Here is a 14,306-nt window from a genome sequence, read left to right on the forward strand (position 1 = left end):
TATTTTCTTAAATGTACTTTTAAAAGTTACTTCCAGGATAAACTGCAATTTTGTATCTCAAATGTCTTTCAAAATCAACTTATGGTAAAGGACAGGCTGCAAAAAATTAGGAACAGTACATTGACAAAGCAAATGTTAAATAAGTAGATTTAACCATTATATGCTAGCTTGAAGTAAATATATAATGGAAAGGCGCAAATTAGAAAGGATGGAAAAGAATGTGAAAAAGAAGAAAGTATTTGTGTCTTCTGTTTGGGAAAAAAACATAGACATGGGAATTCAAGTAGAGAATGATGACCAAGCAGGTATAGTAAAACATTTAGCTAACAAGAGAACTTCCACTGAATGGGAAGTCTAGGAATGTCTGAGGAGGAAGCTGGAGAAAGCAGCTGGAGTATGAGGAAACTGTCATCAAGAGGGGGAAATCCTGCATCAAGGAATTTATATTCACTGTTATTAGCTGTAGGTAGAATTCTAAGGTCAATTAGGAGAACCAAAGCTTAGAATAAAAATGCACTCTCTTAAAAGGTACAGGGCAGTTTATCTAAATATAATCAGATGTTTATCTTTTTTAAAACTTTGATCTCCAGTGGATTACAGACTTCGTTCTGTCTGTTAGTGTCCTCTGGTAAGCCACAGAAGCTCTCTAGATTCCAAATATTGCCATTGATCATTTGTTTCTCTTTGGATGGTTCAGGGTGCACAAATCTAAAATCTAAAATTATATTATTCTGAATGTATGAATTTGTTATTTTAATGGAGACAGATATAAATCAAAATATAGATATGTGATTCTGTGAATACATATACACTGGAGTAACATTCAAAATATTTTACAACCAGTTTAGCATCAACTAATTAGGACAGAGACTGCTACAAATGCCCAGTATGGTCATGCTAGTACATGCCTTCTGAATATCAGCTCTGCAGGGGGGAAAAAAGTAGTAGATAGATAGACAGACAGATTTGAGTGTAAATGTGGCTACTCATAACTTCCACTAAACCAAATCTATATTCACACCATAAAAATGCAATCTGTGTGTTACTTACTGTTCACCCGGTTGTAATTTTCCTTAATTGTAGACCTAGTGAATAGGAGGAAATATATAGCTTCTGGGAAGGAAAGAAGGGGAGAAAGAATGGGGCAACTGCACTTATGAATCATAATTCCTAGCTCGTAGCATAGGTCCTCATTAGACTATAGATAGAACTTGGAATTGCTTGATAAGTACATACTTAGTTTCATCCTCTGACTTATATGGGAACTAAAGACTCTCTTGGGGAAAAAAAAAATTTGAATAACAAGTTATGTTTACATGTACACAGTTCAAAGACTCAGCTGATGGACCAGGGCAAGAAGCAGGCGAACTGAGAGAATCTAGGCGTGCCCTTAAGAAATAATTCCCCCTTGGCCGGGCATGGTGGCTGCTCACGCTTGTAATCCTAGCACTTTGGGAGGTGAACACAGGCAGATCACTTGAGGGCAGGAGTTTGAAACCAGCCTGGCCAAGATGGCAAAATCCTGTCACTACTAAAAATACAGAAAAATTAGCTAGGCTTGGTGGCAGGCGCCTGCAGTCTCCGCTACTCGGGAGGCTGAGGCAGGAGAATCGCTTGAACCCAGAAGGTGGAGGCTGCAGTGAGCCGAGATTGTGCCACCACACTCCAGCCTGGGTGACAGAGAGTGACTCCATTTCAAAGGCAGGCAGGCAAGCAAACAAGCAAGCAAGAATTCCCCTTTGCGGAAGGAAGAGTCTGGCATGGGGCCATATTTAGCTGGAAGGGAAAAGTGGTCTTGGATATACACTGCAGCACCATGTAGCTGTCAGGCAGAGTCCTGGGAGAAAAAAAAAATGTAGCCTCTGGACTCTTCCAAGAGGGGTTTCTGAGCTGCATCCAGCATTACTTCCTGTGGGACCTGGCAATTACTTAAACTCTCTAGGTTTCAGCGTCTTTATCTGTAAAATGGGGATGGTAATGTTAACAGTCCCTGTCTCCTAGGGTGGTTGTAAGTACGGATGTGGGAATTGCATGTAAAGCCATTACAGAACCTAACACATGCTAACAGTTGTTACCCGGAAGCTGAGGTACACTCTGAAAAGAAAAGCTGAATTGTTTACTGGTGAAAATCTAACAACGATAAAAATAATAATAATAATAGCAACAACAATAACAACAGTCCCACTATATTACGTATTATTTAGGGATACAGCTAAGGGTGCCCCACCCCCAGTCCTCTCAGGCTTGTATTTTTGTTTCCCTCCTAAGAGAATAATTTAGGCTGAGTTTTAGGGAATTCTGGGCTTCCCTCATTCTGGGGGAGAATGTGAAGCCTTTGATTTGAAAACCAAGGGTCCCAGAGCTGAACTGTCTTGGGGACAAGAACTCCTTGCATTAAAAAAGATGAGAACAACCTACCTGAGGGAGACAAAGAACACTGGAATACACCTGTTCCCCAAATCCCACGCATCAAATTTTTAATTAAAAAGAATACACTATTATCAGGGAAGATGTCTTTGTAACAGTTTAAAGTTGCTCCATATCACTTTCTAAAACAGGTTTAAAAACATTCCAACAAAGAAAAGGCCAGGACCAGATAGGTTCATAGCTGACTTCTACCAAACATTTAAAGAAGAATTATTACGAACACTTCTTAAACTTTTCCAAAAACAAAGCTAGAGAAAACACTTCCAAACACATTTTATAAGATCAGCATCAATTTGATACTTAAACCAGACAAAAACACTGCCAGAAAAGAAAACTACAGGCCAATATTCCTGATGAACATCAAAGGAAAAGTCCTCCATAAAACATTAGCAAACTGAATTAAGCAACACGTCAAAAAGATTATTTATCATGACCAAGTGGAATTTATCTCCAGTATGCAAGGCTGGTTTAACATATGCAAATCAACCAATGTGATATATCACATAAACAGAACAAAAGATAAAAAGCACATGTTCATCATAATTGATGCAGAAAAAGCATTTGACAAAGTTTAGCATCCTTTCTTGATAACTTTTGTTTAAATTATTATACTTCAAGTTCTGGGGTACGAGTGCAGAATGTGCAGGTTTGTTACATAGGTATACAGGTGCCATGATGGTTTGCTGTGCCCATAAAACCACCATCTACATTAGGTATTTCTCCTAATGCGGTCCCTCCCCTGGCCCCACACCCCACAACAGGCCCCAGTGTGTGATGTCCCCCTCCCTGTGTCCATGTATTCTCATTGTTCAATTCCCACTTATGAGTGAGAACATGAGGTGTTTAGTTTTCTGTTCTTGTGGTAGTTTGCTGAAAATGATGGTTTCCAGCTTCATCTATGTCCCTGCCTAGGACATGAACTCATCCTTTTTTGTGGCTGCATAATATTCCATGGTGTATATGTGCCACATTTTCTTTATCCAGTCTATCATTAATGGGCATTTGGGTTGGTTCCAAGTCTTTGCTATTGTGAACAGTGCCACAATAAACATACGTGTGCATGTGTCTTTATAGTAGAATGATTTATAATCCTTTGGGTATATACCCAGTAATGGGATTGCTGGGTCAAATGGTATTTCTGGTTCTAGATCCTTGAGGAATCACCATACTGTCTTCCACAATGGTTGAACTAATTTACACTCCCCCAGTGTAAAAGCATTCCCATTTCTCCATATCCTCTCCAGTATCTGTTGTTTCCTGACTTTTTAATGATCGCCATTTTAACTGGCACAAGATGGTGGCATTGTGCTTTTGATTTGCATTTCTCTAATGACCAGTGATGATAAGCATTTTTTCATATGTTTCTTGGCCACATAAATGTCTTCTTTTGAGAAATGTCTGTTCATATCCTTTGCCCACTTTTTGATGTGTTTTTTTTTCTTGTAAATTTGTTTGAGCTCCTTGTAGATTCTGGATATTAGCCCTTTGTCAGATGGATGGAGTGCAAAAATTTTCTCCCATTCTGTAGGTTGCCTGTTCACTCTGATGATAGTTTCTTTTGCTGTGCAGAAGCTCTTTAGTTTAAGTAGATCCCATTTGTCAATTTTGGTTTTTGTTGCCATTACTTTTGGCATTTTAGTCATGAAGTATTTGCCCATGCCTACGTCCTCAATGATATTGCTAGGTTTTCTTCTAAGGTATTTATGCTTTTAGGTCTTACATTTAAGTCTTTAATCCATCTTGAGTTAATTTTTGTATAAGGTGTAAGGAAGGGGTTTTCAGTTTTCTGCATATGCCTAGCCAGTTTTCCCACCATTATTTATTAAAATATGGAATACTTTCCCCATTGCTTGCTTTTATCAAGTTTTTCAAAGGTCAGATGGTTGTAGATGTGTGGCATTTCTGAGGCCTCAGTTCTGTTCCATTGGTTTATATATCTGTTTTGGTACCAGTGCTATGCTGTTTCGGTTACCGTAGCCTTGTAGTGTAGTTTGAAGTCAGGTAACGTGATGCCTCCAGTTTTGTTCTTTTTGCTTAGGATTGTCTTGGCTATACGGCCTCTCTTTTGGTTCCATATGAAATTTAAAGTAGTTTTTTCTAAATCTGTGAAGAAAGTCAGTGTTAGGTTGATGGGGTAATCTGTAAATTACTTTGGGCAGTATGGCCATTTTCATGATACTGATTCTTCCTATCTATGAGCATGGAATGTTTTTCCATTTGTTTGTGTTTTCTCTTATTTCCTTGAACAGTGGTTTGTAGTTCTCGAAAAGGTCCTTCACATCCCTTATAAGTTGGATTCCTAGGTATTTAATTCTCTTTGTATCAAATTGTGAATGGGAGTTCACTTATGATTTGGCTGTTTGTCTATTAGTGGTGTACAGGAATGCTTGTGATTTTTGCACATTGATTTTGTATCCTGAGACTTTGCTAAAGTTGCTTATCAGCTTAAGGAGATTTTGGGCTGAGCTGATGGGGTTTTCTAAATATACAATCATGTCATCTGCAAGCAGACAATTTGACTTCCTCTCTTCCTATTTGAATACCTTTTATTTCTTTCTTTTGCCTGATTGCCCTGGCCAGAACTTCCAATACTATGTTGAATAGGAGTGGTGAGAGAGGGCATCCTCGTCTTGTGCCAGTTTTCAAAGGGAATGCTTCCAGTTTTTGCCCATTCAGTATGATATTGGCTGTGGGTTTGTCATAAATAGCTCTTATTAATTTGAGATACATCCCATGAATACCTAGTTTATTGAGAGTTTTTAGCATGAAGGGATGTTGAATTTTATCGAAGGCCTTTTCTGCATGTATTGAGATAATCAAGTGGTTTTTGTCATTAATTCTGTTATGTGATGAATTACGTTTATCATACGTATTATCATATGCATATGTTGAACCAGCCTTGCATCCCAGGGATGAAGCTGACTTGATCATGGGTGAAAAGCTTTTTGATCTTCTGCTGGATTCGATTTGTCAGTATTTTATTGAGGATTTTTGCATTGATGTTCATCAGGGATATTGGCCTGAAATATTCTTGTTTTGTTTTGTCTCTGCCAGGTTTTGGTATCAGGATGATGCTGGCTTCATAAAATGACTTAGGGAGGAGTCTCTCTTTTTCTATTGTTTGGAATAGTTTTAGAAGGAATATTACCGGCTCCACTTTGTACCTCTGGTAGAATTTGGCTGTGAATTCATTTGGTCCTGGACTTTTTTGGTTGCTAGGTTATTAATAACTGCCTCAATCTCAGAACTTGTTATTGTTCTATTCAGGGATTTGACTTCTTGGTTTAGTCTTGGGAGGGTGTATGTATCCAGGAATTTATCCATTTCTTCTAGATGTTCTAGTTTATTTGCATAGAGGTATTTATAGTATTCTCTGATGGTAGTTTGTATTTCTGTGGGATCAGTGGTGAATTCCCTTTATCGTTTTTTATTGTGTTTACTTGATTCTTCTCTCTTTTCTTCTTTATTAGACTGGCTAGCAGTCTATCTATTTTGTCAATCTTTTCAAAAAAACAGTTCCTGGATTCATTAATTTTTTGAACGGTTTTTTGAGTCTGTATCTCCTTTCATTCTGCTCTGATCTTATTTCTTGTCTTCTGTTATCTTTTGAATGTGTTTGCTCTTGCTTCTCTAGTACTTTTCATTGTGATGTCAAGGTATTGATTTTAGATCTTTCCCATTTTCTCCTGTGGGCATTTAGTGCTATAAATTTCCCTCTATCACTGCTTTAGCTGTGTCCCAGAGATTCTGGTACATTGTGTCTTTGTTCAGACCTGAATTTGAAAGTGACAGGGAGAATGGAACCAAGTTGGAAAACACTCTTCAGGATATTATCCAGGAGAACTTCCCTGGATAATATCCTGGTTTCAAAGAACTTATTTATTTCTGCCTTAATTTCATTATTTACCGTTTACCATTTACCAGTAGTCATTCAGGAGCAGGTTGTTTATTTTCCATGCAGGTGTGCAGTTCTGAGTTTCTTAATCCTGAGTTCTAATTTGATTGCACTGTGGTCTGAGAGACTGTTATGATTTCTGTTCTTTTGCATTTGCTGAGGAGTGTTTTACTTTCAATTATGTGGTCAATTTTAGAATAAGTGCAATGTAGTGATGAGAAGAATATATATTCTGTTGATTTGGGGTGGAGAGTTCTGCAGATGTCTATTAGGTCCACTTGGTCCAGAGCTGAGTTCAAATCCTGAATATCCTTGTTAATTTTCTGTCTCATTGATACATCTAATATTGATAGTGGGGTGTTAAAGTCTCCCACTATTATTACACAGGAGCTTAAGACTCTTTGTATGTCTCTAAGAACTTGCTTTATGAATCTGGGTGCTCCTGTATTGGGTGCATATATATTTAGGATAGTTAGCTCTTCTTGTTGTGTTGATCCCTTTACCATTATGTAATGGCCTTCTTTGTCTTTTTTGATCTTCATTGGTTTAAAGGCTGTTTTATCAGAGACTAGGATTGCAACCCCTGATTTTTTTTTTTTTTCTTTCCATTTGCTTCGTAAATATTACTCTATTCCTTTATCTTGAGCCTATGTGTGTCTTTGCACATGAGATGGGTCTCCTGAATACACCACACTGATGGGTCTTGATTTTTGATCCAGTTTGCCAGTCGGTGTCTTTTAATTGAGGCATTTAGCCCATTTACATTTAAGGTTAATATTGTTGTGTGAGTTTGATCCTGTCATTATGATACCAGCTGGTTATTTTGCCCATCAGTTAATGCAGTTTCTTCCTAGCATTGATGGTCTTTACAATTTGGTATGTTTTTGCAGTGGCTGGTACTGGTTTTTCCTTTCCACATTTAGAGCTTCCTTCAGGAGCTCTTGTAAGGCAGGCCTGGTGGTGACAAAATCTCTCGGCATTTGCTTGTCTATAAAGGATTTTATTTCTCCTTCACTTATGAAACTTAGTTTGGCTGGATATGAAATTCTGGTTTGAAAAGTCTTTTCTTTACGAAGGTTGAATATTGGCCCCCACTCTCTTCTGGCTTGTAGGGTTTCTGAGAGAGATCCACTGTTATTCTGATGGGCTTCTCTTTGTGGGTAACACAACTTTTCTCTCGGGCTTCCCTTAACATTTTTTCCTTCATTTCAACCTTGGTGAATCTGATTATTATGTCTCGGTGAAGCACTTCTCAAAGAGTATTTTTGTGGTGTTCTCTGTATTTCCTGAATTTGAATGTTGGCCTGCTTGCTAGGTTGGGGAAGTTCTCCTGGATGATATCCTGCAGAGTGTTTTCCAACTTGGTTCCATTCTCACCATCACTTTCAGGTACAGCAATCAAACTTAGGTTTGGTCTTTTCACATAGTCCCATATTTCTTGGAGACTTTGTTTGTTCCTTTTCACTCTTTTTTCTCTAATCTTGTCTTCACACTTTATTTTATTAAGTTGATCTTCAATCTCTGATATTCTTTCTTCTGCTTTATCGATTTGGCTATTGATACTTGTGTATGCTTCACGAAGTTCTCCTGCTGTGTTTTTCACCTCCATCAGGTCATTTATGTTCTTCTCTAAGCTGTTTATTCTAGTTAGCAATTCCTTCAACCTTTTTTGAAGGTTCTTAGCTTCCTTGCATTGGGTTAGAACATGTTCCTTTAGCTCAGAGGAGTTTGATATTACCTACCTTCTGAAGCCTACTTCCATCCATTCGTCAAATTCATTCTCCGGCCTATTTTGCTCCCTTGCTGGTAAGGAGTTGTGATCCTTTGGATGAGAAGAGGCATTCTGGTTTTTGGAATTTTCAGCCTTTTTGCACTGATTTTTCCTCATCTTCGTGGATTTATCTATCTTTGGTCTTTGATGTTGTTGACCTTTGGATAGGGTTTTTGTGTGGATGTGCTTTTTGTTGATGCTGATGCTATTCCTTTCTGTTAGTTAGTTTTCCTTCTAACAGTCAAGCCCCTCTGCTGCAGGTCTGCTGGAGTTTCCTGGAGGTCCACTCCAGACCCTGTTTGCCTGGCTATCACCAGCAGAAGCTGTAGAACAACAAAGATTTCTGCCTGTTCCTTTCTCTAGAAGCTTCTTCCCAGTGGGCCACCCACCAGATGTCAGCTGGAGCTCTCCTGTATGAGGTGTCTGTCGATCCCGGTGGGGAGCTGTCTCCCCATCAGGAGGCACTGGGGTCATGGACCTGCTTGAGGGTGCAGTCTGTCCCTAAGCAGAGCTCTAGTGCCATGCTGGGAGATCTTATTCTCTCTTCAGAGCTGGTAGGCAGGAACGTTTAAGTCTGCTGAAGCTGCACCCACAGCCACCCCTTCCCCCAGCTGCTCTGTCCCAGGGAGATGGGAGTTTTATATATAATCTCCTGATGGGGGCTGCTGCCCTTCTTTCAGAAATGCCCTGCCCAATGAGGAGGAATCTAGAGAGGCAGTCTGCTACAGAGGCTTTGCCAAGCTGCGGTGGGCTCCACCCAGTTCAAACTTCCCTGCTGCTTTGTTTAAACTGTGAAAGGGAAACCACCTACTCAAGCCTCAGTAATGGCAGACTCCCCTCTCCCTCCCCACCAAGGTTGAGCATTCCAGTTCAACCAGACTACTGTGCTGGCAGTGAGAATTTCAAGCCAGTGGATCTTAGCTTGCTGGGCTCCATGAGGGGGAATCTACTGAGCTAGACCATTTGGCTCCCTGGCTTCAGCCCCCTTACCAGGGGAGTGAACAGTTCTGTCTTGCTGGCATTCCAGGCACCACTGGGTTATAAAAAAATTCCTGAGGGGACTGGAGCAAGATGGCCAAATAGAAACACCTCCAGTCTCCAGCTCCCAGCACGAGCGACACAGAAGATGGGTGATTTCTGCATTTTCAACCGAGGTTCCAGGTTCAACTCACTGGGGAGAGCTGGGCAATCAGTGCTGTTCAGCTGGTACAGCCCGACCAGTGAGAGCTGAAGCAGGGCGAGGCATCGCCTCACCTGGGAAGCTCAAGGGGGAAGGGAATTCCCTTTCCTAGTCAAGGGAAACCGTGACACACAATACCTGGAAAATCTGGTCACTCCCACCCTAATACTGCGCTTTACCAAGGGTCTTAGCAAACGGCACACCAGGAGATTATATCCCACACCTGGCTCGGAGGGTCCCATGCCCACAGAGCCTCCCTTATTGCTAGCACAGCAGTCTGCGATCTAAGTGCAAGGCAGCAGTGAGGCTCGGGGAGGGGCACCCGCCATTGCTGAGGCTTAAGTAGGTAAACAAAGCTGTGGAGAAGCTTGACCTGGGTGGAGCCCACCCCAGCTCAAGGAGGCCTGCCTGTCTCTGTAGACTCCACCTCTGGGGACAGCGCACAGCTAAACAAAAAGCAGCAGAAACCTCTGCAGATGGAAATGACCCTGTCTGACAGCTTTGAAGAGAGCAGTGGATCTCCCAACACCAAGGTTGAGATCTGAGAACGGACAGACTGCCTGCTTAAGTGGGTCCCTGACCCCTGAGTAGCCTAACTGGGAGACATCCCCCACTAGGTGCAGACCAACGCCCCACACCTCACACAGTGGAGTACACCCCTGAGATGAAGCTTCCAGAGCAAGAATCAGACAGGAACACTCACTGTTCAGCAATATTCTATCTTCTGCAGCCTCTGCTGCTGATACCCAGGCAAACAGGGTCTAGAGTGGACCTCAAGCAATCTCCAACAGACCTACAGCTGAGGGTCCTGACTGTTAGAAGGAAAATTAACAAACAGAAAGGACACCCACACCAAAACTCGATCAGTACATCACCATCATCAAAGACCAAAGGCAGATAAAAACACAAAGATGGGGAAGAAGCAGGGCAGAAAAGCTGGAAATTCAAAAAATAAGAGTGCATCTCCCGCTCCAGAGGAACGCAGCTCATCGCCAGCAATGGATCAAAGCTGGACGGAGAATGACTTTGACAAGTTGAGAGAAGAAGGCTTCAGTCCAGCAAACTTCTCAGAGCTAAAGGAGGAATTACATACCCAGCGCAAAGAAACTAAAAATCTTGAAAAAAGAATGGAAGAATGGATAACTACAATAATCAATGCACAGAGGGCCATAAACGAACTGACAGAGATGAAAACCATGACACGAGAAATACGTAACAAATGCACAAGCTTCAGTAACCGACTCGATCAACTGGAAGAAAGAGTATCAGTGATTGAGAATCAGATGAATGAAATGAAGCGAGAAGGGAAGTCTAAAGAAAAAAGAGGAAAAAGAAACGAACAAAGCCTGCAAGAAGTATGGGACTATGTGAAAAGACCAAATCTACGCCTGATTGGGGTGCCTGAAAGTGAGGGGGAAAATGGAACCAAGTTGGAAAACACTCTTCAGGATCTCATCCAGGAGAACTTCCCCAACCTAGTAAGGCAGGCCAACATTCAAATTCAGGAAATACAGAGAATGCCACAAAGATACTCCTCGAGAACAGCAACTCCAAGACACATAATTGACAGATTCACCAAAATTGAAATGAAGGAAAAAATGTTAAGGGCAGCTAGAAAGAAAGGTCCGGTTACCTACAAAGGGAAGCCGATCAGACTAACAGCAGATCTCTCGGCAGAAACTCTCCAAGCCAGAAGAGAGTGGGAGCCGATATTCAACATAATAAAGAATTTTCAACCCAGAATTTCGTATCCAGCCAAACTAAAATTCATAAGTGAAGGAGAAATAAAATCGTTTACAGACAAGCAAATGCTTAGAGATTTTGCCACCACTAGGCCTGCCCTAAGGAGACCCTGAAGGAAGAACTAAACATGGAAAGGAACAATCGGTACCAGGCATTGCAAAAACATGCCAAAATGTAAAGACCATCAATGCTAGGAAGAAACTGCATCAACTAACGAGCAAAATAACCAGCGAATATCACAATGACAGGATCAAGTTCACACATAACAATATTAACCTTAAATATAAATAGACTAAATGGTCCAGTTAAAAGACACAGATGGCAAATTGGATAAAGAGTCAAGACCCATCAGTTTGCTGTATTCTGGAGACCCATCTCACATGCAGACACACATAGGCTCAAAATAAAGGGATGGAGGAAGATCTACCAAGCAAATGGAGAACAAAAAAAAGAAGGGGTTGCAATCCTAGTCTCTGATAAAACAGACTTTAAACCATCAAAGATCAAAGGAGACAAAGAAGGCCACTACATAATGGTAAAGGGATCAATTCAACAGGAAGAGCTAAGTATCCTAAATATATATGCACCCAATACAGGAGCACCCAGATTCATAAAGCAAGTTCTTAGAGACCTAAAAAGAGACTTAGACTCCCACACAATAATAATGGGAGACTTCAACACCCCACTGTCAACATTAGACAGATCAATGAGACAGAAAGTTAACAAGGATATCCAGGAATTGAACTCAACTCTGCACCAAGCGGACATAACAGACATCTACAGAACTCTCCACCCTAAATCAACAGAATATACATTCTTCTCAGCACCACATCGCACTTATGCCAAAATTGAACACATAGTTGGAAGTAAAGCACTCCTCAGCAAATGTACAAGAACAGAAATTATAACAAACTGTCTCTCAGACCACAGTGCAATCAAACTAGAACTCAGGACTAAGAAACTCAATCAAAACCACTCAACTACATGAAAACTGAACAACCTGCTCCTGAATGACCACTGGGTCCATAACGAAATGAAAGCAGAAATAAAGATGTTCTTTGAAACCAATGAGAACAAAGATACAACATACCAGAATCTCTGGGACACATTTAAAGCAGTTTGCAGAGGGAAATTTATAGCACTAAATGCCCACAAGAGAAAGCAGGAAAGATCGAAAATTGACACACTAACATCACAATTAAAAGAACTAGAGAAGCAAGAGCAAACACATTCAAAAGCTAGCAGAAGGCAAGAAATAACTAAAATCAGAGCAGAACTGAAGGAGATAGAGACACAAAAAACCCTTCAAAAAATCAATGAATCCAGGAGTTGGTTTTTTGAAAAGATCAACAAAATTGATAGATTGCTAGCAAGACTAATAAAGAAGAAAAGAGAGAAGAATCAAATAGACGCAATAAAAAATGATAAAGAGGATATCACCACCAACCCCACAGAAATACAAACTACCATCAGAGAATACTACAAACACCTCTATGCAAATAAACTAGAAAATCTAGAAGAAATGGATAATTACCTGGACACTTACACTCTCCCAAGACTAAACCAGGAAGAAGTTGAATCCCTGAATAGACCAATAGCAGGCTCTGAAATTGAGGCAATCATTAATAGCCTACCAACCAAAAAAAGTCCAGGACTAGACGGATTCACAGCTGAATTCTACCAGAGGTACAAGGAGGAGCTGGTACCATTCCTTCTGAAACTATTCCAATCAATAGAAAAAGAGGGAATCCTCCCTAACTCATTTTACGAGGCCAACATCATCCTGATATGAAAGCCTGGCAGAGACACAACAAAAAAAGAGAATTTTAGACCAATATCCCTGATGAGCATTGATGCAAAAATCCTCAATAAAATACTGGCAAACCGAATCCAGCAGCACATCAAAAAGCTTATCCATCATGATCAAGTGGGCTTCATCCCTGGGATGCAAGGCTGGTTCAACATACGCAAATCAGTAAACATAATCCAGCATATTAACAGAACCAAAGACAAAAACCACATGATTATCTCAATAGATGCAGAAAAGGCCTTTGACAAAATTCAACAGCCCTTCATGCTAAAAACTCTCAATAAATTCGGTATTGATGGAACGTATCTCAAAATAATAAGAGCTATTTATGACAAACCCACAGCCGATATCATACTGAATGGGCAAAAACTGGAAGCATTCCCTTTGAAAACTGGCACAAGACAGGGATGCCCTCTCTCACCATTCCTATTCAACATAGTGGTGGAAGTTCTGGCTAGGGCAATCAGGCAAGAGAAAGAAATCAAGGGTATTCAGTTAGGAAAAGAAGAAGTCAAATTGTCCCTGTTTGCAGATGACATGATTGTATATTTAGAAAACCCCATCATCTCAGCCCCAAATCTCCTTAACCTGATAAGCAACTTCAGCAAAGTCTCAGGATACAAAATTAATGTGCAAAAATCACAAGCATTCTTATACACCAGTAACAGACAAACAGAGAGCCAAATCGGGAATGAACTTCCATTCACAATTGCTTCAAAGAGAATAAAATACCTAGGAATCCAACTTACAAGGACCTCTTCAAGTAGAACTACAAACCACTGCTCAGTGAAATAAAAGAAGACACAAACAAATGGAAGAACATACCATGCTCATGGATAGGAAGAATCAATATTGTGAAAATGGCCATACTACCCAAGGTAATTTATAGATTCAATGCCATCCCCATCAAACTACCAATGAGTTTCTTCACAGAATTGGAAAAAACTGCTTTAAAGTTCATATGGAACCAAAAAAGAGCCCGCATTGCCAAGACAATCCTAAGTCAAAAGAACAAAGCTGGAGGGATCATACTACCTGACTTCAAACTATACTACAAGCCTACAGTAACCAAAACAGCATGGTACTGGTACCAAAACAGAGATATAGACCAATGGAACAGAACAGAGTCCTCAGAAATAATACCACACATCTACAGCCATCTGATCTTTGACAAACATGAGAAAAACAAGAAATGGGGAAAGGATTCCCTATTTAATAAATGGTGCTGGGAAAATTGGCTAGCCATAAGTAGAAAGCTGAAACTGGATCCTTTCCTTACTCCTTATACGAAAATTAATTTAAGATGGATTAGAGACTTAAATGTTAGACCTAATACCATAAAAACCCTAGAAGAAAACCTAGGGAATACCATTCAGGACATAGGCATGGGCAAGGACTTCATGTCTAAAACACCAAAAGCAACGGCAGCAAAAGCCAAAATTGACAAATGGGATCTAATTAAACTAAAGAGCTTCTGCAC

Source organism: Rhinopithecus roxellana, chromosome 6 (genome assembly GCF_007565055.1).
Source record: "Rhinopithecus roxellana isolate Shanxi Qingling chromosome 6, ASM756505v1, whole genome shotgun sequence".
NCBI classification, from domain to species: domain Eukaryota; kingdom Metazoa; phylum Chordata; class Mammalia; order Primates; family Cercopithecidae; genus Rhinopithecus; species Rhinopithecus roxellana.